Below are 23,392 nucleotides of genomic sequence, written 5' to 3' on the forward strand. Positions count from 1 at the left end.
CCAGATGAAATTAAAAATATAATTAGACTTCTTCTTAGGCCTGCTGAATTTTGATATGATACACTTAATATTGATTGAATATAAATACACTTTTTACAGGTGCATTACTTTTTGAATTCATATTGTATAAAAAAGTTCTTTATTAGAAAAACATTCTCATTTTTTTTTTCTTAAAATAGTTGCTGATAAACTCGCTCTTTCCTTATCCAGGTACAATTTTCCTTTAAGTTCACCTTTCCTCACTTATTTCAGTATTTACTATATAGATCAAGGCATAATATCACTATTTTCTTCCATAGGCTGTCATCACTGTGTTGCCTCAGTATGAACGTGTTTCTTACAATTTATCACAAGAACTCAGGTTATTTCCACTTTTTAAAATAAATGTAAGAAACTCAATTTAAAATGGTGTAACTTCACACATTATTCTGATTTTTAAAAATTCAATTTATAAATTATAATCCACCCCCCCCCCCCCAATAAAACACAGGAGCTGTTATCTGAAATTTGCTCTGAAAAGCTTTATAAATGTAATTTACTTTGCATGTCAGTCTTGATGTGCCACATCTTATACAATTTGACAGTTATTTACGGGTGGTAAACATAAATCATGTAATAAATTATTTTAAAGGATCAAATCAGGTATTTAAATGATCAATAATGATGTTCTGCTTGTTGAGAAGGCATTTTCTAATTTTGACATTCTTGTGTATAATTTCTGATGTGCACAGCAGAACTTTTGTTGTGCTCATTTTCTCCTTCTGCACATTTAGAAATTTTTAAGCAATGCAGAAATCTGTCCACCTCTGAGCTGGTTTATTTAAAATGTATAATGTTGACTGAAGCAGTCTTTATATTGGATCTTATGTTTCAATATATTATACTGAACTTAACTGTCCCTTGTCCCTCAGCAAACGTACTGTAGCTGACACTCTTAAGGCAAAGGTGTTTGGAATAATGAACCGGCCCGCTGTTGCAGTGTACCTTGGAATGAATAAGCTCTGGCCACCAAGAGGGCCGAAGCAGTGGCGGTCCTGCTGGCCTTCCCACACTCCCTGTAGGACTTGATCCACAGCTCAGTACCGCGGCCTGGATTAGCCCCACGCACCTTTGTGGAGGGAAAGATTATCCAGACCTCCCTGCATTCACTGACAGGGTCTTAAGTCACTCCAGCGTGCCAGCAGCCACCCGTCACCTAATCACACTCTCCAACTCATTTTTTTGTAATTAAGCAGCTTTTCTCTTCCTGCTCCTTGGTGTCAGTGGTGTTTGCTGTGGGCTGGAGAGTGATGGTTTTTAGTCATTTATCAAACTAATATAACCTCAGGATGTCTTTCATCTGCACAACTCCTATGATAAATACGCAAAGTTTTCAACTAAAATGCCCAACTTTCTGCTTAAAATCTGATGCTAAATTTCTGTACAGTAAAATATTCCTTACTTAGAATTTCTGTTTGGAAAGCTGAGGTTTCCTGTGTGATTGCTGAGACTGGCACAGAAATTTCTTGCCGATTAATGATTTAGGAATGAAAATCTGTGCTCGGCGAAAGGTGTGTGGCTGGACACTGCGTGGCTATTGATTTTGTTTGAATGTTCTGGCAGTGAGGCCATCAGAGTTGGGCTCCCCTCCACCCCCACCCCCATCCCCCCTCACTCTCCCCCTGCTGAGCGCCCGGAGGGCCTCTCTCTCCTGTCATGTGGAGCTCTGTGCCCACTCAGCAAGTGCAGGCATATCCCACTTCCATCTGCCTATGACCTCACAGCCCCTGTTTGTTTAACCCCCTCTCCAAAAACTAACCTAATTATAGCCCTGTAGAACATGGATTCAGCAGATTCCCAGTGGATTCTGCCACCGTGCCTGTGTGTGCACCTATGTACGTGAGCGTCCGTGTGCTGCACATGCAAGGCTGCAGCTTAACAGCGGCAGTGCCATAGGCCATGTTTCAGTCAATCCTGTTTTTTCACATGCGTCTATCCCCATATTATGCCAGAACATGCCCTGCCAGTTGCATGTCTTGTGGGAGTATATGTGAAAAAGGTGGTAAAAGCAATAGGAGTGTGTTTTGACTGTCTCTTTTTTACGTCAGTGTGATGAGTGGAAAAGTCATTACACAAATCTGGCTGACAGACTGACGTTGGTGACATCACATCAGCCTGCTCGACTGGCTGGGCAACTTGCAGAGGGAACACACCTTCTGAACATACACCCGCCGTCATGTAATCTCAAACTCAAATCTGGAACCTCCTCTGATGCACAGATCAGACATCACCTAACAACATAGTCTGAGTGTAATGGGTGAATGGATGAGTGCAGTTTGGATTTGCACCTATGACACAGTCAGGCTGTATTGATTTGCTGTGGCTGGGATCTCCAGGAGGCCTTCTGAGCTGAGCCTGGAGGGGCTTAGAGTGGCCTGTCCAGCTTTGGCAGGCCTGTCCAGAGCGATGGGACTTGTGCGAGGTACTGAGATTGACAGCAGAGCGGTGTGTGTTTATGTGTGTGTGTGTGTGTGTGTGTGTGTGTGTGTGTGTAGAGGTGCGGGGGTTGGGGGTGGGGGTTAATCTCCCTGAACTGGGGCAGATGTTGTTAACGAGCTCCTCTCAGGTCGACTCCCTGCGTGGGAAAATGGCATCAAATCCTCCTGGGGTCAGGGCTTTTGGGCTGACCCACTGAGAGCCATCCCTCTCCACTGCACTGTCCTCTCAATCCCTCTCCATTCACTCTCCCACTCACTCACTCATTCACTGACAGCACTCAGAGAAAACACTAGAAAATCACATTTGACCATTTTTATACCTCTCCTCTTTTAAGTACATCCCCAATTTTCAGCTCCTTGTCTGAACGTATGTGAGCACCGACAGACTTGTTCCGTGATGCAAATGTCTCATTAATGATAGCTGTGGTTGGATCTCCATGCCTTACACAACCGCAAGGAATGCTGAGTGGGAAATGCTTCAAAGACAAGCATGCCGCCACTCAAGAAACTGCATCCGCCCAGCAGCAAGTTACTTGAGTTTATGTCAGTGGAAAGTAAATTGGTTGAATTAAGGCCTTATAGACTTTCTGGCGCCCAGGCTTTAGGGTAGGATACATAAAGAAATTGAGAGCGAAAATTACATCTGAACTACAAAAAATGACATTTGATATAATGTGAATGATTTGTTCAATCAGCATTAGTCAAAACTTTGGCTTTTATCTGATATAATAGACTGTTGAAGGATATGTTAGAAACACCTGACACCTGTATTACAATCTTGAGTCCAAGTCAAATTCAAGGAAATTAAACAACAGTCTATCTCAAATAACTAAAAGTAGGAAAGCGCACTGCGGAAACTGATAAACCTTCCAGCAGACTTTTATTTACTCACAGAGAGAAGGACCATGATATTGTTCGACCTATGTACACACTGTATACGCGACACAAGTTGGCTATGATGGTGATACTTCTCATCAGTCATATCCGGAATGGGCATGTCTCTGTACAATATCATGTCAACATTCCTGCTTTAGGATTTATCCTGACTTAGATTTTAATACGAGGGTCATCCATTAAGGTGTCTGCTTCTGAAGGTGTGTTTACTTTGTCCCGGCAGGTGTGTGTGAATATGAGACTCGTCAAATATGAGACAGGATTACCGCCTCTTTTGTCCCAAACAAAACAAATATAAATCACACGAACAGTTGAAATGGAAGGATTCTGCTTTTTTGCTGCCTGTGTTCTATGTTTAGAAAGTTTTTCTGATGAGGATCCTTTGACTTTTTGTTCAACTAAGCGCTGGTGAGGTTTACTTGAACTTGTTTTTGCTTGTAATTGTGGTTGGAAGAAGAGTGTAAAACCACACACACACACACACACACACACGCATATACACATATTTACACAAGCACACAACCTAAGAATGAAACTGGATTAAGAGGCCTCTTCCTGAATAACCTGTAAGGGCAATTACATACAAACGGTTGGTTCTAATGTGCATTAAGGAAAGTGCAGACACCAAAACGAGACTCTTGAGTGTGACTCTCGAGTGTGCCGCAGATGGTCCCTTTCTGTAACACACATTACTTTGTCTATGAACACTGGAGCATGTAGCGTTGCTTTTAATTTGCCGAACTACAGTTCTGACCCCACTTCTGACCTGTCTTGGGAGCCTAGAAAAATGGGGCCAAGTGTACGTGTGCAGACGTATATATGCCTAGGGACAGTGAAGTGAGTATGGAACTGCTGCAAGACAATGCAGAGGCCGGGGGGATAAGGAGTTAAGGGGGTGACAAGGGGGAAGATTAGGCTTCTCATCTAGGCCACAGCTATTGATTAGTGTTTGTTGAGGACAGTGAGAGGGAACACAGATTGACAGATACACAATGGTGGTGTGGTGACTCTGCTCCTTCAGAAGCCCTCTGATCATATCGCTATTGTCAGGAGCTGTGTTCATTCAACAGCACACACATAACCTGTGCCCAAGCGTGCCCCCGTCCCAACACACACACACACATACACACAAACACACACACTCCATGTGTGAAAAGCGCTCGCAAATGCTGAAAAAAAGGTGTGTTGTCAAGCGCACCCAAAGTATGAACAAAGATTTATTTTCCTGGGGGCACTGTTCAGGTTGATGGCATTTTGTCTTCTACCGTTGCCCAGTCTGTATGTGTGTGTGTGAGGTTTATGGGAGTGTAACCCTGGGAACATGGGGGGAGGTGGAACACACTCGGCTACGGGTCAGTCCTGACTGACTGTGTCACTTATTGATTAGTTGCCATGGAGAGTTAGTCAGGCCATCTCTCTTGGAGGTGTGTCCCCGAGGGCCAGCAGCACTGCCCAGATGAGCCTGTGGAGGCTTTGTCTGCAGGGGGTTAGTTTGTGTGTGTGTGTGCGTGTGTGTGTACATTTTGTGAGTGTGAGCGTGTGACCTCACTAACTCTTACTCGCGCTCCTCTCGTCCTTCCTCTTTTTGGCCCCCATTGGTACTTTTTCTTGTACTCGAGACACTTTTGTGTCACTGCTTGCGCAGGTCTCAAGTAGTGGACCGACTTGCAGCTAGTCTGCAATATCTAGTCTGAGAAAATGCATCAATGTTTATGCATACACCTACTCCCATGGGACCTGTAATAATGGGGATTGTAAACAGATTGTCCAAACTTATTGAGCTGTGAAATCCCCTCATAGTCCCTGGATTTGCCTACTCATATGATCCTCTCTCATCTCTGTTCTTGTATTGTCATTGTTCCCATCAAATGTTAAGAAGGAGGGGTAGCATGAGTGGGTGAAGGAGGGGAGATGGATGGTCAGGACTCAGTGGTGCCAGGGGTCCACCTGCAGTAGCTGACGACTCCACTGACAGCCCAGCAGGGGACAGTGAGGGTGGTGGTCTTCACACCTCTCTGGAATAATTAGTAGGTTTGGGACCACAAGTAAAGAACAAGGTATTTTATTTATTTGTGGAAACACTGTGGGAACAGAGAGATAAAGAAGCAAAAACATATACAGTTTTCCATGCTTTAAAGATATTTTGACTACAATTGTACACAGATTTTTATCAAGATCATCCAGCCTCACAGGATCATTTTCATTCATTGCAATATGGGCCTTTTTTGTAGTTTGCACAATCTTTCCTATTGGTTATGATAAGATCTGGAACCAGAGCAGCATTGCTAAAAAGAAGTCAGATGAAGCCAGAAACACAAGTACTCAGACCATCAGACAGGTGTTAAACTCCCAGGTTAGCCAATCTTATTTGGAAAACAAAAACTTAGGCAATACGTTTTTGCCTTGGGTCAAAGTTCAAATTTGGCCCATCGTACTTTCCCTGGTTGTACATACAGTTTTTCTCTGCAATGACATTTTATTACCAACATTTTGGATGCACTCACTCCTCCAAATAAAGTAGTTTAGATGATTTGGCTTAACTTTTGGCTTGTTTAAGCCAAGACAGTTCATCTAAACTAAACAACCTGTCTTGTCCCATTAGAATATAACTATCACCATTTTCCCAGATCTTAGCAGTTACTTTTCTCACTACAATGTTATCAATAACCAACAGAACAAAATGGCCCAAACTACAAAGTAAGACCCAAGTTGTTATGAAGTGAAGTTATCCTTTAATGCTTCTCCTATGCTTTGCCTTTATAGCTGGCTGTAAATTTTCTTTAAGTTTCAAGAATAGTCCAGAAAGAGACAAAGCAGCATTTTGGGCTCCATTTTCACTTAAAATTGTAAATTTAAGTGAAGATAAATTGTCCCAATTTATTGTCAGAATAATGTGAACTTCTCCTTTTAAGAAAATGCGCACAAACTTCTCAACCCGAAACTTGACGACGGGCCCCCACTATCCCTCCCTAATATCACACCTTGGATGCATAAACATGACTGTGCTCCACACATCACCCCAGCCCGGGGGGCCTGCATGGCTTTAGTGCCGCACTGTGACACCAATCAGGGGAGATGGCGGGCTCCTTTGTCATGCAAACACCAATCGCTTCTTGTCTTATTCAAATGTCTGCCCTCTCTCTTTTCTCCTCTCCCTCACTCTCACTCAAGCCCTACCCCGCTTCACCCCCTCATCCTCACCCCTCCTCCCCCACTTACCCCCGACTTCAGCCCTCTCTTCTGTCTCTCCCTCCTTCTCAAGTCCAAGTAAATCCTCGCTGAGAGAAGAGGGAGCCTCCAGGCCCGGGGCTGCTGAGGCAGGCCTCTCTCCTGGGGGTCAGCCTCTGTCTCAGTGCATGGGGCTGTTTCCAGGCCCAACCAAGTCTATTTCATATTCAAATGTTACAATCAGGCCTCTGACCCACAGGGGGCTCTTTATGGTTGCGGCCCCAGGTCGCAGGGTCAAGATGGTGATTTAATAGCTCAGGCGGAGGAAAGGAGCGGGTGAGCCAAGTGATTTAGGGGATGAATGAGTAATAAAAAAGCATTTTTCCTAAGTTGTCATGTAAATTTCAATCCGTATTCAATATGAGGCTCCCACCACACTAGAGGCCTTCCTCAATGGCTTTCTAGTGGACTTTAGTCATTCAAAATTAAGAAAGTCCATTTTCTACTTTTACTCTTGACTTGTGGTTGGTGTAAACAGTAGCTGATTTTGAAGCAGCCGAGGATTAGGGATGGAGATAAGAAGACGTTAAAGAGTCATCATGCTTGTATGGTGCCACTGTGTCTCAGATGTCCTCATGCTCTGGAGTGGCCTGTTATTCCTGTCCCTGAGGGTGTGTTCCCAGCACAGCAGCTCCAGTAACATAGGCAGGTTTGTCTGTTTATACATGTATATGTGACAAAGAGCAAGGTAGAGTGTTCTGGCATATTATATGTATGTATAGTAGTAGGTAAATCATGTGGCTTTTTGTCTACAGGTGGAATTTGGAGGCCCAGTCAACACTTGGACCTGGCATGCTAAGTTTTTAATTTGCCATTTGATTCGGTTTGGTGTTTCCTCATTGCTCTATAGGTGACTCATATGGTTTGTCCTGTTCGGAACTTCCCCTAACCTGACTCATTAAATGCGCAATATGTAATTTTCTGCCGCCAAGGGTCACTCAATCAAAACAATGACAAGGAGGGAGGTGTTATCTTCATTGTTAAACAACAACCATTGCCGTCGTTGCAGTCAGCTTCTCCCAATTAGGGTTTTCCTAGAGTGTTCATCGCTCAGGAGGTTTTTACCGGGAACCGAATTATCCACAAAGGTCCCCTTCTCTCCAAAACAAATGGACCCGGTGATTGAAACTGGTAAAAACACTGAATAAAGCAGTTTCATGTTAAAAATCAGTGTTTCTCTGATGCTGTTCAGTATACACAGGACATCCAGAGGGGCTGTGAGCTGAGCTACTGCTAATGTTTGCTCAGTTTGTTTCTCTGATAACTTAAGATCCAGACATATGATGACTAAAATCCTTCATCCAGTTAAAAGATATAGTTTAAAATGACCAAGATCTAAAACAGGTATCATAAAAATGTGGCTTGAAACTGGATAAAAAGTCAATTTATGTCAGCTTCTGGCAGACAACCACAACACTGACGCATGCGTGAAGATGATATGATGCTATTGACAGGCGACAAAATGAACATTAACTTGATTAAAATTATAGATTTCTCAGTGTGTGAACATTGTTGAAAACATTTGGCATAATATAACACAACTCAACAAAATATATAACACAGGTCTTGTTATTTTTAGACATTTTAATGTGAAAAAGTTACATTTTGGGCCTTTAAACATCAAACAAACTTTTCCATTTCACAGCCTCTTTGATGATGAGGTGGAGTTTGTATTTCTTTATGATCATTTTTTAAAACATTATGCTCCTGGATTTGAGGACAGTCCTCCTGATCTTTACATTTTCAGCTTAAAAAAATCATCAAAGAAATGCAGAGCACTAAATAATTATGGTTTAAAAATGATAAAAATTAATAAAGACATCTACTGAGTGGCATCAGAAATGAGTGAATGAATGAAAATTATTTTCAGGTCTTGTTGAATTGATAATACACCCATCAGGGTCATAGGACAACATCCAAAAAGCAAGTGTATCTAATCTATATAAACACATCACACGCACACTGTATATGCAAATGTAAATTCAAATAACCAATTAACATATGCTACCTCATTGTACCAACCTCCAAATGCTGCACTACACATAAAACAAAAAACAACAAAAATGTTATTTTCAACTAAAACTCACCTTTTTCCATCACAGATCACAATAATTTCCACTTGTTGAATTTCCTTAAACAATTTAACATGTAGGTCATAAAAGGGACAATAAACTAGTAAAACATGACTGTATTCATATTTGATTTCACCCACATTACAGTACAAATGTTCTTCAGCTCCACCCATAGGGATAGCACTCGGTTTTAGTTAGAACTGAAACAGTTTGTCAATGAATAAATTAGTCAATCAAAAAGATTCATCAGCAACAATTCTGGAAATTGATTCTTGATTCATTTTCTTCAAAAATGATTGGTTGAAGCCTCTCTAATGCAAATATTTGCACATTTCCCTGTTTTGTATAATTGAAAACAGATTATTTAATGGTTTTAGACTGGTTGAACAAAAAAAATGATGGTGATGGGTTTTTTTTTTTTTTTTTTTTACTGTTTTCTGACATTTGAAAGACCAAACAATTAATTGATTAATTGAGAAAATAATCTTTAAGTTAATTAATAATGAAAATAATAATTTGTTGCAGCTCCAGTTTCAATACATAAAAGCAGAACCATTGATCACAACTGTGTACTTAGTGATATATGTGTTTTTGAAAAGGTAAATTAATGCATTTTTACATGAGTAATTATATGCCAGAAAATGAAATGTGCAAAACTTTGATTCAGGCTAAATAAAGTTAGATAATTATTTTATATTCAATAAACATCATGATAATGGTTTATTATCTCTAATTTTTCATACATGTTGAGAAATGTCTTCAGTACCACTAACCTATGAAGTAGCCTTATAAGTGACCAAGATTTATCTCTTTTGAGAAATCCCACCTTGATTTCAGTGTAGAAAAACATTCATACTCTGTAGGTTGCACTAACAGTAGCGGGGGCCAGAAGCAGAGGGCAACATAGTGATATGAGGCTGAGGGGCCACTGCAGGGCAAGGTAGGGCAAGCCTCAGTGGGCACAGCTGTAGCTCATAGTCATTACTGCTCCTCTACTGGTTTAGAAGAAAAGGGCCGGTCCCGCCACATGGCCACTCTGCCACGCCTGCCCCCTGTCCCCTGCCACACACACACACACACATACACACAGACACAGACACACACACACACACACAGGAAGGCCTGGTAGCGCCAGGCGGCACCACTCGCAGTTTGCACTCCTCTCACGTGTGGCAAGGCAGTGGAGCAAAACAGAGAGGTGTTGCAGGGTAGGGATAGGGCCAGGGTAAGGGGAAGGATGGGTGGGTGTAGAGGTTAAACCAGGGTAGGGGGGCTCTGTTCCTTCCTCTCTTATCTCCCGACTGACCATTCTCTTTCCCATCCCCTCCTCCACCCCTACATCCCCTCCACTCCCCTCCTTCCCCCTTCTCTCTCTTTTGTGGCCTGTGCACCTGCAGCCCTTGAGTCTGGGCAATAAAGCCGAAGGATTTGTCTACTGGAGGTTGGAGGAAAAGTGGGGGAATCATTAGACAGCATGGGAAATACAAAAGCAACAGGTTCAAACTGTGGTTGTTTGATATGGTGCTATGCCATATTCCAGAATGATGGGCTTGATGTAATGCAGTTTGACATAGAAGGAGTGAGTTTAAGCAGATTTGCGTCCAGATTTACGCAGTGTTTGGGTTAGTGTCATTATGAATCAGTTTGATCTGACACATGATCAGCTTTCAACCCTTGGCATGCTTTACTTTCATTTTAGGAATACATGTATATAAAATGAACAAATCTAAGCTGTATGAAAACTGTGTATATCCAAAATGTCAACTTTTCATGAGCTATAAGAAAAGCAGGCCTGTTTGTCAGCATTGTGACAATGCATTTTTAAATAATCCAGTGAATAGTTTTTTAATGGTTTATTTAGCCTAAGAAGTAGAAGGAATTTATCCACCCATAAAGGAACACTTAATTCTTCAGCTTGAACATGATGAAATATGAAATGAACTGCAGTCACAATCAAGTATAACTAATGCGTCTTATAGTAAATCTGAACTGACATTTCAGACATTTCAGGGTCATTTCAACCCAAAGCACCTCAAATGATGACTTGAATGAAATTTTCAGCCTGAAAAAAACCCCAAACATTTCCAAACAATTACACTTAGGGGTCAAATGACGTAAGTTAAAGTAACAGGTGTACGTTTTACAAGTATATGTGTAGGTATTGAATATGCTGAAAACAAAATGGATCACTTTACTTTGTGTTTGTTTCTCATGTACATATGAAACCATGACCTCAATCAACAAATAGGTCATTTTCAGTAAGTTGAACATATTAAAAAACATGTTACTGGAAAAACAACACTTAGTGTATTCTTTTTAGCCTGATTTAGGTTCCCAAAATTAACACACAGCGATGGAGATATAGCACTGGTTCTGACAATGGTTCCCCAGGGAAGCTGGTTGTAAAATCATAAACCCACATGAGGGTAAGTGTGCCACAAAAATAAAACTGAAATAGCGGTTGAATGTAACGACAATGTATAGGTGAAGTAAAATTCTTCTCAGCCATGTTCTGTGGTGTCTCTGTTCAATTCCCCACCTGTTGTAATGTTATGTTCAGTCATGTAGAACTTTTCTCTCACCCGTTGCATGCCAGACCCCCCACATTGTAAATCGTCGCAAAGGGAAAAAGATTCAGCTCTTTCAGAGTGAGACCATGAAGGCAGAGGAAATCACTCTAAACGGTCTTAATTCTGCCATTAGATGAGAGGGAGTGCTGTGGGGATTGGCTGGCCCTGTGCTCCATATTCACAGAAGCAGGATGAGGCTGGGAAGCCTGCTGAGAAAATGGTGTCGTAATCAGGAGCCGGCAGTTCTGCCTGATCAGGTACACTAGCCCCTCTCCTCGTTTCCTCAAACCCCTCCTCCTCTTCTTACCCCCCTCATTTCTCTTCCCTTACCCTGCCCCGTAAGGAGATCCTAATAAGAGTTTGGACGTACTGAGCTCCTCTTATGTGAGGACCTGGCAGGAGGGAACAGAGATGAGGCCTGAGGTGGGGGGTTGAAGCTCGAGGTATGGAGTTGTGGTGGTGCGATGGTGGGGGGCTCGTTTTTTTGTTCCCACATTTGATTATTCAGGTTGGCTGAACTAAATTCTAAACCCATAAAATTCGTATCCCCTCTGGGGGACCATTTGCATATATTTCAGTACCCCCCTCCCTCACATCCCAATTCCCCTTTTTTCTCAGAAAGTGAAAGAGAGGGCGAAGCAACCAGGCCTGTCTAGGCTTTAAGATGTCACCGTGGTGTGAAATATGGGCGAACAAGCAGGGTCTTTGAAACTCAAACTAACCCCCCACCAGCCCCTGAGCTGCTGCCACACACACATATACAGACCCAGTCATGCTCTTGCACTCCACTGGTTGCTATCCTTAGATAGGAATTAAATTTCACGTCAGATTACAGTTACATATTCTGCTACTTTGCTCTAAACTTTTTCCACCTGTGACTCTTTCAAATGACATATGATCATGTCACACTGTTGTGTTTCTATTAAAAGGCCGTATCTGTACAGATTACAGACAACGCTACTCTTGTTACATGTTAGTGTGTTGCTATGTTTATATGTTTGGGTTCAGGAGATTCTATCACTTGTAGGCTTACTTTCACATATTTGGAGTGGAACTGTGTATGTGCAGCTATTTGTAAAATAACATAAGCCATGACATGTCAAACTCTTGCCATTATATCAGCAGGGCAAAACTGCTGGAGGCCAGGAAGAGTTCCAAATCTTTGATAAACATGTCAAAGTAGTAAAGCCTCGACTTGTAATTATGCCAATTTTACTCTTACTGTTGTCGATGTTGGGGATTAATTTTCAGACAAAAATGTTCCGAGGCCAGGTCTTAAAATTCCGTTTAGGATGTGTGCCCAGCAGCATAAAGATGAAGGGAACACACATGTAGCTGGGCACACAGACTCTGAGAGGCAAGCTGGGTGAAGGCAGGACTCCACATAGCCAGTCAGCCATAAGAGACACCTGTTCGTTTGTTTGGCTAGCGAAGTAGAGGTTTTGTTTTTCACCGTGCCAACCAGGCCCGCTGGCACTAGTTTTATTGCCCATCTGTATGGATGGTTGAAGTTAGACGATGGTCTTTGAAAAAGAGGAGGGGGGAGTTGATACTTGATGGCATTTTGGTCACATGGGGTGAGTTGCTGTCATCCTTTAACCCTCCCCCCTGGACCCCCTTTCCCTCCCCCTCTCCGTGCCCACTCCCTGGTGCACAGGCAGAATGCAGTGTCAGGAGGGTGAGCACTGAGCGTCCATTGTGTGTGCTAACCAAAGCGGAATGCCCGGGTGACAAAAGGGGGAGGAGTGGGCTCAGGGCACACAAAGCCAGGGGGAGGAGAGGGGTGGAGGAGGAGGGGAGGGAAGGAGAGGGGGGCAATCTGCTGGGGGCTAAATAGACCCACTCAGCCCCAGAAACTCCTAGGCACCCTAAAAATCTTCTCCACCCCCCACCCCCCATCCACCCCCTCTCCCCCCCCACTGCCTTCTCACCCTCACCAGGCCTCCCTGCCTCGGCTCTGGGGTATACTGTACGCTGGCTGCTGGAAGTTGCCTGTTTGTTCCCATCAGCATCAAAGAAGAGAACTAATAACAACTGAATCCTCAAACTATTAGGTGTTAGTTCTGGTGTTATGAGTCATGCCCCCAAGGTCTAACACAGGATGTATTTGCCAATGGTAGTCATGGTTTCCAATCTCTATTATCAGCCAATGATGTCCAATAAGCCATACATCACTGTCGTATGTTTACAAAACAGAGTGGGAATTCTTTGCTATGAGCACAAAACATTTTGGGGAACTTTTTGGTAAAATTATATTCAATTAATTAATTGATATAGGAACTTTTCCATATTGAAATCCACATTTGTCCTTGCACCCTCCTTAACACAGTAGATGAATGAGTTTGATCCCTACACGTCCTGTGACTTTGTATCCATTTTTCTGTGTGTGTTTGTGTGTGTATGTGTGTGTGTGTGTGTGTGTTTGTGTGTGTGTGTGGGGGGGTGCGGTGGGGGGGGGGGGGGGAGGCATGTGCATGTACTCACCTGCCTATTCTAGAAGCTGAGAGCAATCTCATGTAGTATTGCACGTCAAAGCCAGCCTCTCAACTCCCACACAGGACCTGGGGCAACAGTGCGGCCACTTTAAAACACACAAGGCAAACCCTGAATTAACTCTTTCTTAATACCACTATCTTCTCCAGATGCAAGTAAGAGCAGATCCACTTTAAATAGGCACCTCACAGCTGCAGGACCTTGACACTTTAATTGGCTGTAAAAATCGTATTTATTTGGCAAGCATTTTTAAATCTCCATAAAAATCTGTGAGCATAAGTTTGTTGCCACATGCTTTGACAGCTTAGTGTTGCAATCAATGACCAACTATTGAACAGTAAATACAGCAATATTGTTCAGGATCTATATCATTATTGGCAAGAAGGATTTTATTAAACTGGAAATCACTCAAGCATTCCCTTATGAACTTGGAGAAAAGTTTGTGTTGGCAAGATGAGCCAACAAATTTTATTCCAGTTTGAGAGCAATGATCCAAAACTTTAATCTTAGAAGACTTTATGGCAACACTTGAAGGGACTGATGTAGCAACTGATGTAGAGGGCAAGAGAAAGGGAGAAGTAATTGAATGTCAGATGGGCTGAATTTGTTTTAGAAAACAGATTATTTTTGCATTCGGTGCAATTTTGATTTGATTGAAGTTAAAGAATTTTGCAAACATGGCAGTCAAATCGAAGGGGAAGTATTCCTCCAAAATCTTCCAAACACCCAGACTTTGGTGACTCCTTGAGGGCATTAAATCTATTTGTTGTGGCCAGAATTTACCATAACTTCCAGGTGTGGATGCTGCCAGTGACAGTTTTGGTGACCTCCTCAGAAAGCCACAGGGTCACTTTGAAGTGACCTTTCGTCCCTTGTGGTCCTTCCTCTTTCCCCAGATGATGACTGGGAAGATCAAAGGGGATGCTCTAAAGAAAACTCTTGATGGTGATCCCCCCTCCCCTTCTCCTCCCTTACCTCTCTCTTTTTACTCCCCTCATATGCACACTTAACATCTGAACTCCCCCCTTCTTTCATTCATGCAAACCTCAGCCTTTCCCGTCGTATTTACATACGCCGCTGCAGGGCAAAGCTAGTTTCCCGTTTTATCTGTGCTTAGTTCATAGGAAGTAGCTTGCTGAGTTGTTTTGGTTTATGTGTTGTTAGTGAAATGCAGAGGGTCAAATGCAAGCCTTAGGGGCATGTTTAGGTCACAGAGTAAACCTGGCAGGGTCAGCCCCAGTACCTTTGTGACTAACACAAAGTGTGAGTATTTTTGCTGGCTGTGTATATGTGCGCCTGCACGTGTGCTCATGCATGTATGCACATCAGTCCATGAGTGTCAGGTGAGTTTGCGCTGTCTCTGCTGGTGCAGTCAGAGCCTCTCCATCAGTGCTGACCCAGGCAGCCATCATTGTTCTCTAGCTGCAAATCACCCCTGTTGCAATCAGGGGCCTGATCTAGGCTTCTCTGAACCCTCTCCACTCCAGATGATTCCCCTCCTGATTGGCCTAACTGGACTCCTGTCTGTGACGGCAGATTAGCATGGATTGTTTTTCTCTGTGGCATACAGATTGAGCCATGTTAGCATTCACACCTCCATACAGCACCCCAGGGTTCTGTGGAGGCTCCAAGATGCAGAAGAAAGCCAGACTTCATTCAAAGCTGCTAACTTTTATAAGAGCAGAAAAAAATACAGGTGGTGGACAAAAAAACAGGAACACCTGACAATATAATGCATTCCCATAACATCAGAGGAACTTTGTATTGCTGCCTTTCTGTTGATACCAGACAAGTATCAATTTAACTGTAAGTTAACTTTTGAACTTTTAAGCCTTATTTTGTTGTGGTGTTATCAAATTTGTTCACACCTTGTATGTATACAGGTTAACACACAACAACAATCATTTACATAGTGGTATATTGATAAAATAATTTCTCACTGGCACTTAGAATGCAGTCAGATAGTTAGTTTGTTACTCAGTTCAGTTTATTTAATTTCACCAGGATAATCCACTCAGTTTCAATGTATGCTTTCCGGGGAACCCTATATGTTAAAAACAAACAAATAAATCAGTAAGACAATTAAAACACAATTCATTTAATTCAGACATTCATTTGGAATTGCGAAATAACAAGGATCAGAAGAATATAATACTGTCTGTCTGTGACTTTTGGTATAATTTTCCTTTTTCACTTCACTGCCCTTTTCTCTTTGGTAATGATTCAGTTTTTAGTCATTTTTCTCATCCTGGTGATTCAGTCAGTCATGATACTAGTACATTCATGAGCTGATCAGGTGAGACTTCATGTACCTGCTAGTTCTCTGGAGTTTTTTGTTCCCCCAGTGGGGGCCCATTAGCCTGAGCACCTTGTCAACAGCAATCATGGAGTGACCAGTGGCTGGGAAGGCAAGGCCCATTCCCCCCTATGGAGAGAGACACCATTAACTATCTGTGTCTATGCAGTCGTTATAGGGAATGACAGCCGTTTGTGATGTGCTACCATGCCCAGTTTCGAGGTCAGAGATGCAGGTTATGAGTATGCTCAGGATCCCACAGTTGTGTTTTTATCTGGATATGTTAGGTAACTGGTGTTTCATGCTCATATGAAGTACTGTCTCTCTTGGGAGCTGCTGCAATGTGATTTTAGGGTCAGGCTTTAGTGAGTGTGTTTGGTTTATAGTCACTCCTCTCTCTCTCTCTCTCTCTCTCACACACACACACACACACACACACCCACACACACACATTCAAACCGATAGCTGGTTGAGTTATGTTGTTGTGGAGATGGTCATTGTGTAGGCCTCATGGAATCCTGATGACATCACAGTAATTCCAGGCTCTGTGTGTTCTGGGGGATCACAGGACTCAGGTCTGGATCCTTGTAGTCCATGAGAGAGAGAGAGTGAGAGAGAGTGACAAAAAGACACCAAAAGTAAGATTTCAGAGACACAGAGAGAATACCGTAAATGTTGGTGAATGATGAAACAGTTTAAAGTCAATATGGAGAAAGAAAAGCAGATTGCCCAGTGTACCATCTTAATAATAATGAAAATAAGTTTTGTTTTGTTTTTTTTTACTGGGAACCACACAATTAATTGTTTGGTAAGAAACAGAAATTGATTTTGTAAATACGGAGGAGACTGAGTTGTTGTCATGTTCAGAATGATTAAGTTAACTAGTTGAGAGAGGCTGAGAAGAAAAAAATACTTTATCAGATAAATTTGTGGCATTTCTGTTGTTTCAGCTGCTATTTAGTGTACAATTTATTTTTTATTTTACTTCACAACATGATTTGTGTTCCCTTGGAATACTTTCCCCCTGATCCATTGGAAGAGTTTGTGTTGGGCTAGTCCTTGAAAGGGTTATAATGCACTCCCATTTTAGGGTAACACAGATAGAAAGGATAGCTGATGTAACACATCTGATGTAACACATCGTTATACATTGAAAGGCTGAGCTCTGACAGTAGGCTATACATTCACTGGCTGTGATTGTAGCTGTGGCTGTGGATGGATATCGCAATAGCTGCAGTTGTGGTTGTTTCTATGGTGTTATGAACTTGGTCATGATACCTGTACTACAGCAACTCTTTACTGCTCCTATTACATTATCCGAGAGAGCATCCTAAAGCCAGACACTCAGGATTTGAACCTAGTGCTTCTAACAGATATGACATATATGTTGTAGTTCAGGAATAGCTTCACTGGAAAGACACAACCCTGCATGTAGTTACACCAATCAAAAACTAATCTAGTCATAGCTACAGCTTGTTACAATCATAGCTACAGCTGCAGTCAGTCATAAGTTCAGTGTAGAAAACTACTGTAGTTTAACTTGTCTCCACTAATTATCTTAATATCATCTGCAATGATACAGACTTGAGGCTGAGCTACAACCAGCAGCTATAGCTAATAGGCTACATAGTATATCTTAATATAGCTCAACTCTCTTGTATAGATCAGAGAGAATGCAAAAAATGGATTGGGAACGCAAAGTGGTTCTTAAAAAAATCCCACAATGACCATTTGAGGGCTCCGATTTGTTTACTTTTTCTCAGTCTGTGTTGCAAAAAAAGAAAAAAAGAAAGAGAAATCTCTATTATATCAAGTCTGTCAAAACTAAGCTCTAAAATCCCTGAAGTCAGTGAAAATTCTTAGTCATCCAGGTCATGGTGTATCTAAAAGTGCTGAGTCAAAGGCAGTTAAGCTAGAATCATCTTTTTAGTGACTAGCATGTTTTGCAACAAGAAAGGATGCAAGTAGCTGCACTAGAATCTAGAAAAATTAAACTTGATTTCACAACTTTGAACAAGTTTTTTTTATGATTTCTTTTATCAGAAACAAGTTGAAAGAAAGTTCCTACACTGACAATTTTTTTTTCTTTTTTGCAGTGCATGTAACTCTCAGAGTTGAAGTATATAATACAATTGGAAACTTGCCAAAAGAAGGAAGCAAAACGTAGAATAAACTATTTAAAATTTGAAATTACAATGTGCAGCACAGTGGTAGCAGGAATCTAGAAAGGAATTTGGACTCAGTTGCACCTTGACCCAGCGTTGACAGAGGATGCTAAAGACTAACATCTTGCTGACTTAAGTTATGAATCAGACAACGATCCTCTGGTGGAATTCTCCAAGAGGAAAGAGAGAGAGAGAAATTAAGAGGGAGAGAGGGAAGGAAATTGCCTCTGGTGTATATATCCTCATGTCTGATAATCCCGCCTCATGTCTGTGAGTGAGGCTCTCTTGACATGGGCGTAATGATAATTATGGTGATTTACGACTCGTTTCTCTGGTTGCTACCATTATGTCGCATGGGCTGTACGTTTTTTTTCAAGGAAAGGCTCTGAGTGGCTCATAATAATTTTCTCTAATAATAAAGGCCTCGCTTTGATTTGGACCAACTATACATTATTTACCAATTTGGTTGGAGCAGTTTTGCTTGTCCTTACATAAAGGTGAGTTTCTCAGGCTTGAGCATGTACTCTTGTGTTTACCTAATGCTCGCATGTGTATGTGTTGACATACTATGCATGTGTTTGCTTATTGTGTGTGTGTTTACCTTTGCAGGGTGGGGTGAGGGGTCCGAGGAGTAGATGGGTGAGGTTGTGTGTGGGTGGTGATGCTTGGACCTCAGCTCCCAGGAAGCTCTCTGTGCTCCAGAAACCTGAGCTTCAGCCTGTTAAGACAATGAGGGGAACACGTGAGACTCTGGCACATGGTGGCTAGGGTTACCTGCTCGCTCTGCCTCACTCTGAACTTTTGGCCCAGGGAGCAAAACCTCCCCACCCTTATGACTCCTGCCCTACTCCACCTTCTCCGCCCTGCTCGCTGTCTTCCCTTCTTTCGGTCCCTCCCTTTATCTTGCGTGCTCTATTGCGATTCTCTAGAATCGTTTGTGTCTGACAGGTTTGTGTCCTTCACATTGCAACGCCTTATTTCAATCGCTTATACCGTTGAGCCCCCTCACTCCTACTCTTTCACTGCGTAACAGGTCATTATGACTAATGATCTCTTGAGTGAATCGCTCACTAACAAGATTTTTCTGTTTTTGTATGTTTGTGTGTTTGCTGTCTGTCTCTCCAGACAAAAGGCTGGCTGGGCCCCTGCCATCTGATCTCCATCCATCCACAGGTGAACTCCTTCCACCAGCCAGGCAAACCTGACTTTCAAGTCTCCCACCCACACCTATTGGACTGCTGTCCTCTCACCTGTGCAAATATGAAAGAGAGATGGAGAGAGAGGGTGGGTGGAAAAGAGTGAAATGGAAAGATATCCCAGCCTTTGGTTACTGGGTGGGGCGCAGAAAAGAATACCGCACAGCTGAGCAAACCTCCATAGCCATAGGACTTCACCTGTACACTCTCCACTTTTCTCCTCTCTGTTTTCTCTCTTAATCCATTCTCTCTTTCTGTAACCGGCCCCACAGCGATAGTTGGCTAAGGCGTTCTTTTATGGAAACTGAATAGAGATTTCCTTTGAGGTTATGGAGTTGATACACTCTCCAACGTCACTTTTATGCCGTGGTCACAATGTAGAGTGATTTACTGCCTTAGGAGACACATAACTCTCTTTAGAAGTCTTCCCATGTAGGTGAAGGTATTATCTGGATATTATTCAGGAAATCCTTTTATCTAATGATATCCGCAGCAGAGGTTTGACTTAATTTGGAAATGTAACGTATAATCTTAGTCACACTGCACTAAACCACCTTGATGACTGAGGAGCCCAGCTGGTGGATGGTAGCGCACAATGTTTAATATACTAATCTAACATTGAATCTGTAAAGGCTGCAATTAAAACGACAATCAGAGGGGAAACTCACTTAAATTTAAAAATAAGCTGCAAATAGATTTTGTACACATTCCTGACATGAGTGACTGCTGAAATACAATGTGTTCATCAACAGCGATGCGCCTGGTTGAAATGCCAAAGCAAAACAACGATCCCCCACCTGCTGGCTTATTGCTCTTGGTAACAGAAATGTGTAGATATGAATCTAAACATAAATATAAAAGGGAAAATCATAAAACTGTATCAAGTGGAAACCATGCAGCTGGACGCAAACAAGAAGTTGGTGTGTTTAGAGATATATTAGAAGTTGTTTTCGGGGTGTACACATGTAAATTAACCAAAAGTGATGTACTTCATGTAATGCTTTTCAGTGTATTAGTGACTGTACACTTTAAATTGACTGGACCTATATCTGATTTGATTGTGCTTTAAGGAGCTTGAAGTGATGGTGAGGTGTAAGTGAAGCATATCACATGAAGTCAGGCAGACTCTCACACCTATTTGCTTTCTGCCTCTTTTCTCTCTCTCCTCTGCAGGTTTGGGCCTGAAAGACGTGCCAGACCTGCTGCCAAAGCATCGGCCTCCACCTCACCCTGCAGACATGGCTGAACACACACACGCATGCATACACACACAAATACACACACACACACACACACACACGCAATCAGGAATCACGCATATCTATCAGATTATTTTATTTTTATTATATTATTTTATTATTTTCTAGCATTTAAGCTTATTCTACTTCCTCATATTTCCACACACCTACCACGCAACCCTGCCCAAGACCCTTAACTGTACAAACACTCACACAAACACACACATTCTTGCCATCTCTTCATTCTGCATATCTCTGTTTCTGATGATGGAGCTGTCACACACTCTCATGCAACATGTCAGACGTAGACACAATCAGGCAACATTCACACGGTCTTCCTTGACAAAAACATAAACACACACATGCGTTCAGTTTGTCAGTTGTCTCTCAGGCATGCCCTATTTTTAAAACTGTAAGCACACCTACACACATTCTCCCATGCTTGGGCACACCCACTGCGGCCCATGTCATGCTGTGAGATGGTCCTCGTCTGAGAGAGCACCCTGCGCAGTTGCGAGGCAGGGAAAATTAGTCAGGTGAAGTAAATCTCGACACCTGACACTAGTGGTCTCTCTTTAAAGTTGTTTGCACCACCGCCCCCATACTTAATGGAACAGCACCTACTGATTATTGCATGCTCTGAGCTAGTCTGATAATTGCATGGTACATACCTGTCCAGGGTGTAAGCCCATCCGCTGAACACGGGGCCCCTGTGTTACATGGCTCACGGTATTGTTGTAACATAGAGAGGGAGCCTCCTGTCATTCAGTATCAGTCATTGTCAGTGTGCATCCCCACTCTGTGGTGCATGTGTGTCCTAAAATTGAAAAGGTGAATTCATACACAGTTTCTCAGAGTCCTTAACTTGCCCTCACACTGATATCCTGTTCAAGAAAGTTATGGAGAAAAATAATACGAGGGAAGGTGCATACATTTACGCTCTGTGCTTTAATCATAATCTGTTTGTGAACAGGCATCTAAAATAGCCAATAACCACAACTCAGAAGCTGAAGATAACACAAGGAAATAGAATCACCCCTTTAAATAGAAGTCATGAAGGTTTTCAACAGCCATTTGGCATGTGAATCAGTACGCAGTTCTTAAACCTGCGGTTATTTTCATGACATCTGAATGAGTCAGACTCTGTGGGCATGTGTTTAGCTGTTGGTGACGTCTGTGGTAGTACAGTGTGTAGTTTGTAACCAGAAAAGCATTGCAAATATTATATCGGAAGACTCTTTTGAAGTTATTTTGGGTGGTTTGTTATCTCAACATCAGTCTCATTTCTTAACTTTAAATCAGAGACGCTGCTTATCTTTGTGTCCAATAAGATTATATCAGTGGCTGGTTTTGACTCTTTCTTATCTTGCAGTTGCAAAACTACTTTAAAACGCCTACCCTTTATTTTTTATCCGCTTGTCTAGTTGCTAATATATTGTCTTTGTATCACAAAATGAAGATTTTAACCTTTATGTAACCAATATAAGTCAATTATGAGCAATTTCTTACTAATGGCTTAGTAAAACGTCTCTTAATGAGGAAGTGTAGGGAAAGAGGAGTAATCTGTCGCTATTAATAGGGAAAAATAGATGACAAGGTTAGCAGTAAATGAAGGCTTGCACAGGAATCAAACTGTGTAATTTCAGAGTATTTGACAGCTTGTTCCTGGGAGAAGCAAACTGGAATGAGGAGTGGCCACAGAAGTTTGTCACATAAGCTCTGTCTGAAAACACAGTGAATGCACTTAGTGCATTACTGACAATTTCAGCCTTATATTGGAGGTAAACAATGGAAACATACCAGTACTAAAATGTTAAGAATGGAAGTAACTTTTTTTTTTTAACCATCCACCAACCACTGTTTTATGTTCCACTGTATTATTTTTTTCATTTTGATGTAAGGCCACATATGAACATCACATGGCACTAAGTGTAACCCTCATTAACTCACATATGTAGATCCTTTAATTTTTATCTAGCATTTCTAAATCAGCATTTCTCATTGTCTGCTCACTCAAAATAAGAAACATGTACATAATTTTATATAAGCTAATAATTAAATTAAATTTGACATTACAATATACTGAAAATGCTCTTTAATCATACCTAGAATCAAGGTTCTAAGAAAAAACATAATCAGCAGTGGAGCCTTTATTCTTTTAATGGATATTATAGGATGAAAAGAAAATTACATTTAGAAATACTCTAAAGCTATTTATATATGCATATGTGATGTATGAGCAATTGTAGGTTGAAAAAAGTTATCTCTGGCAGGAGCTTTTAGTGGTACATTAAACTAAAAGTGTTATGTATGGATATTAGAAGTCACAAGCTGATGGTAAAGAGTAAAAATAGCACGCATATAAGCTTTTAATAGACCATTGAGAGGTTAATGTGTATGACAGACTTACAGCTCAAGATCCATTTAATGCAGCTTTTTTTTAAACAGCATTTGCATGTGCATTACCCCTGTCCTACAAATCTCAAGCAGTTGTGAGGTGGTGTAGTGCTGGTTAAGAGGTGGTTGTTGTTGTTGTTATTGATAGCCACAGGCTTGTGGCTCTTCCTGGGTGACAGTAACAGGAGTTAAAACCTGTAAATCTTCAGGAGACCTCCTTCCTCCCCTCTAATTCCTCATTACCTCACGGTAGGTTGTCTCAGGGGAGATTTAAAAGGCCTTCAGGGCTGCTTCAGCGGCAGAGAGTGTTTTACTGACTGTGTGTTAACCTGCATGGTGAGTATGTTGGACCACAGGGAAGGACTG

The 23,392-nt window shown here is 41.8% G+C and overlaps 1 long non-coding RNA gene across 1 annotated transcript in view; it reads left to right on the forward strand.

Moving 5' to 3' along the window:
• The window catches only part of LOC121902416, a 43,696-nt gene extending 21,050 nt beyond the window's left edge, over positions 1-22,646 (forward strand). The window contains exons 3-4 of the long non-coding RNA XR_006097540.1: positions 19,321-19,479; positions 20,565-22,646. This is a non-coding gene — a long non-coding RNA (uncharacterized LOC121902416). The remainder of the gene's footprint in view (positions 1-19,320; positions 19,480-20,564) is intronic.
• The last annotated feature ends 746 nt before the right edge of the window (positions 22,647-23,392 follow it).

Source organism: Thunnus maccoyii, chromosome 8 (genome assembly GCF_910596095.1).
Source record: "Thunnus maccoyii chromosome 8, fThuMac1.1, whole genome shotgun sequence".
NCBI classification, from domain to species: domain Eukaryota; kingdom Metazoa; phylum Chordata; class Actinopteri; order Scombriformes; family Scombridae; genus Thunnus; species Thunnus maccoyii.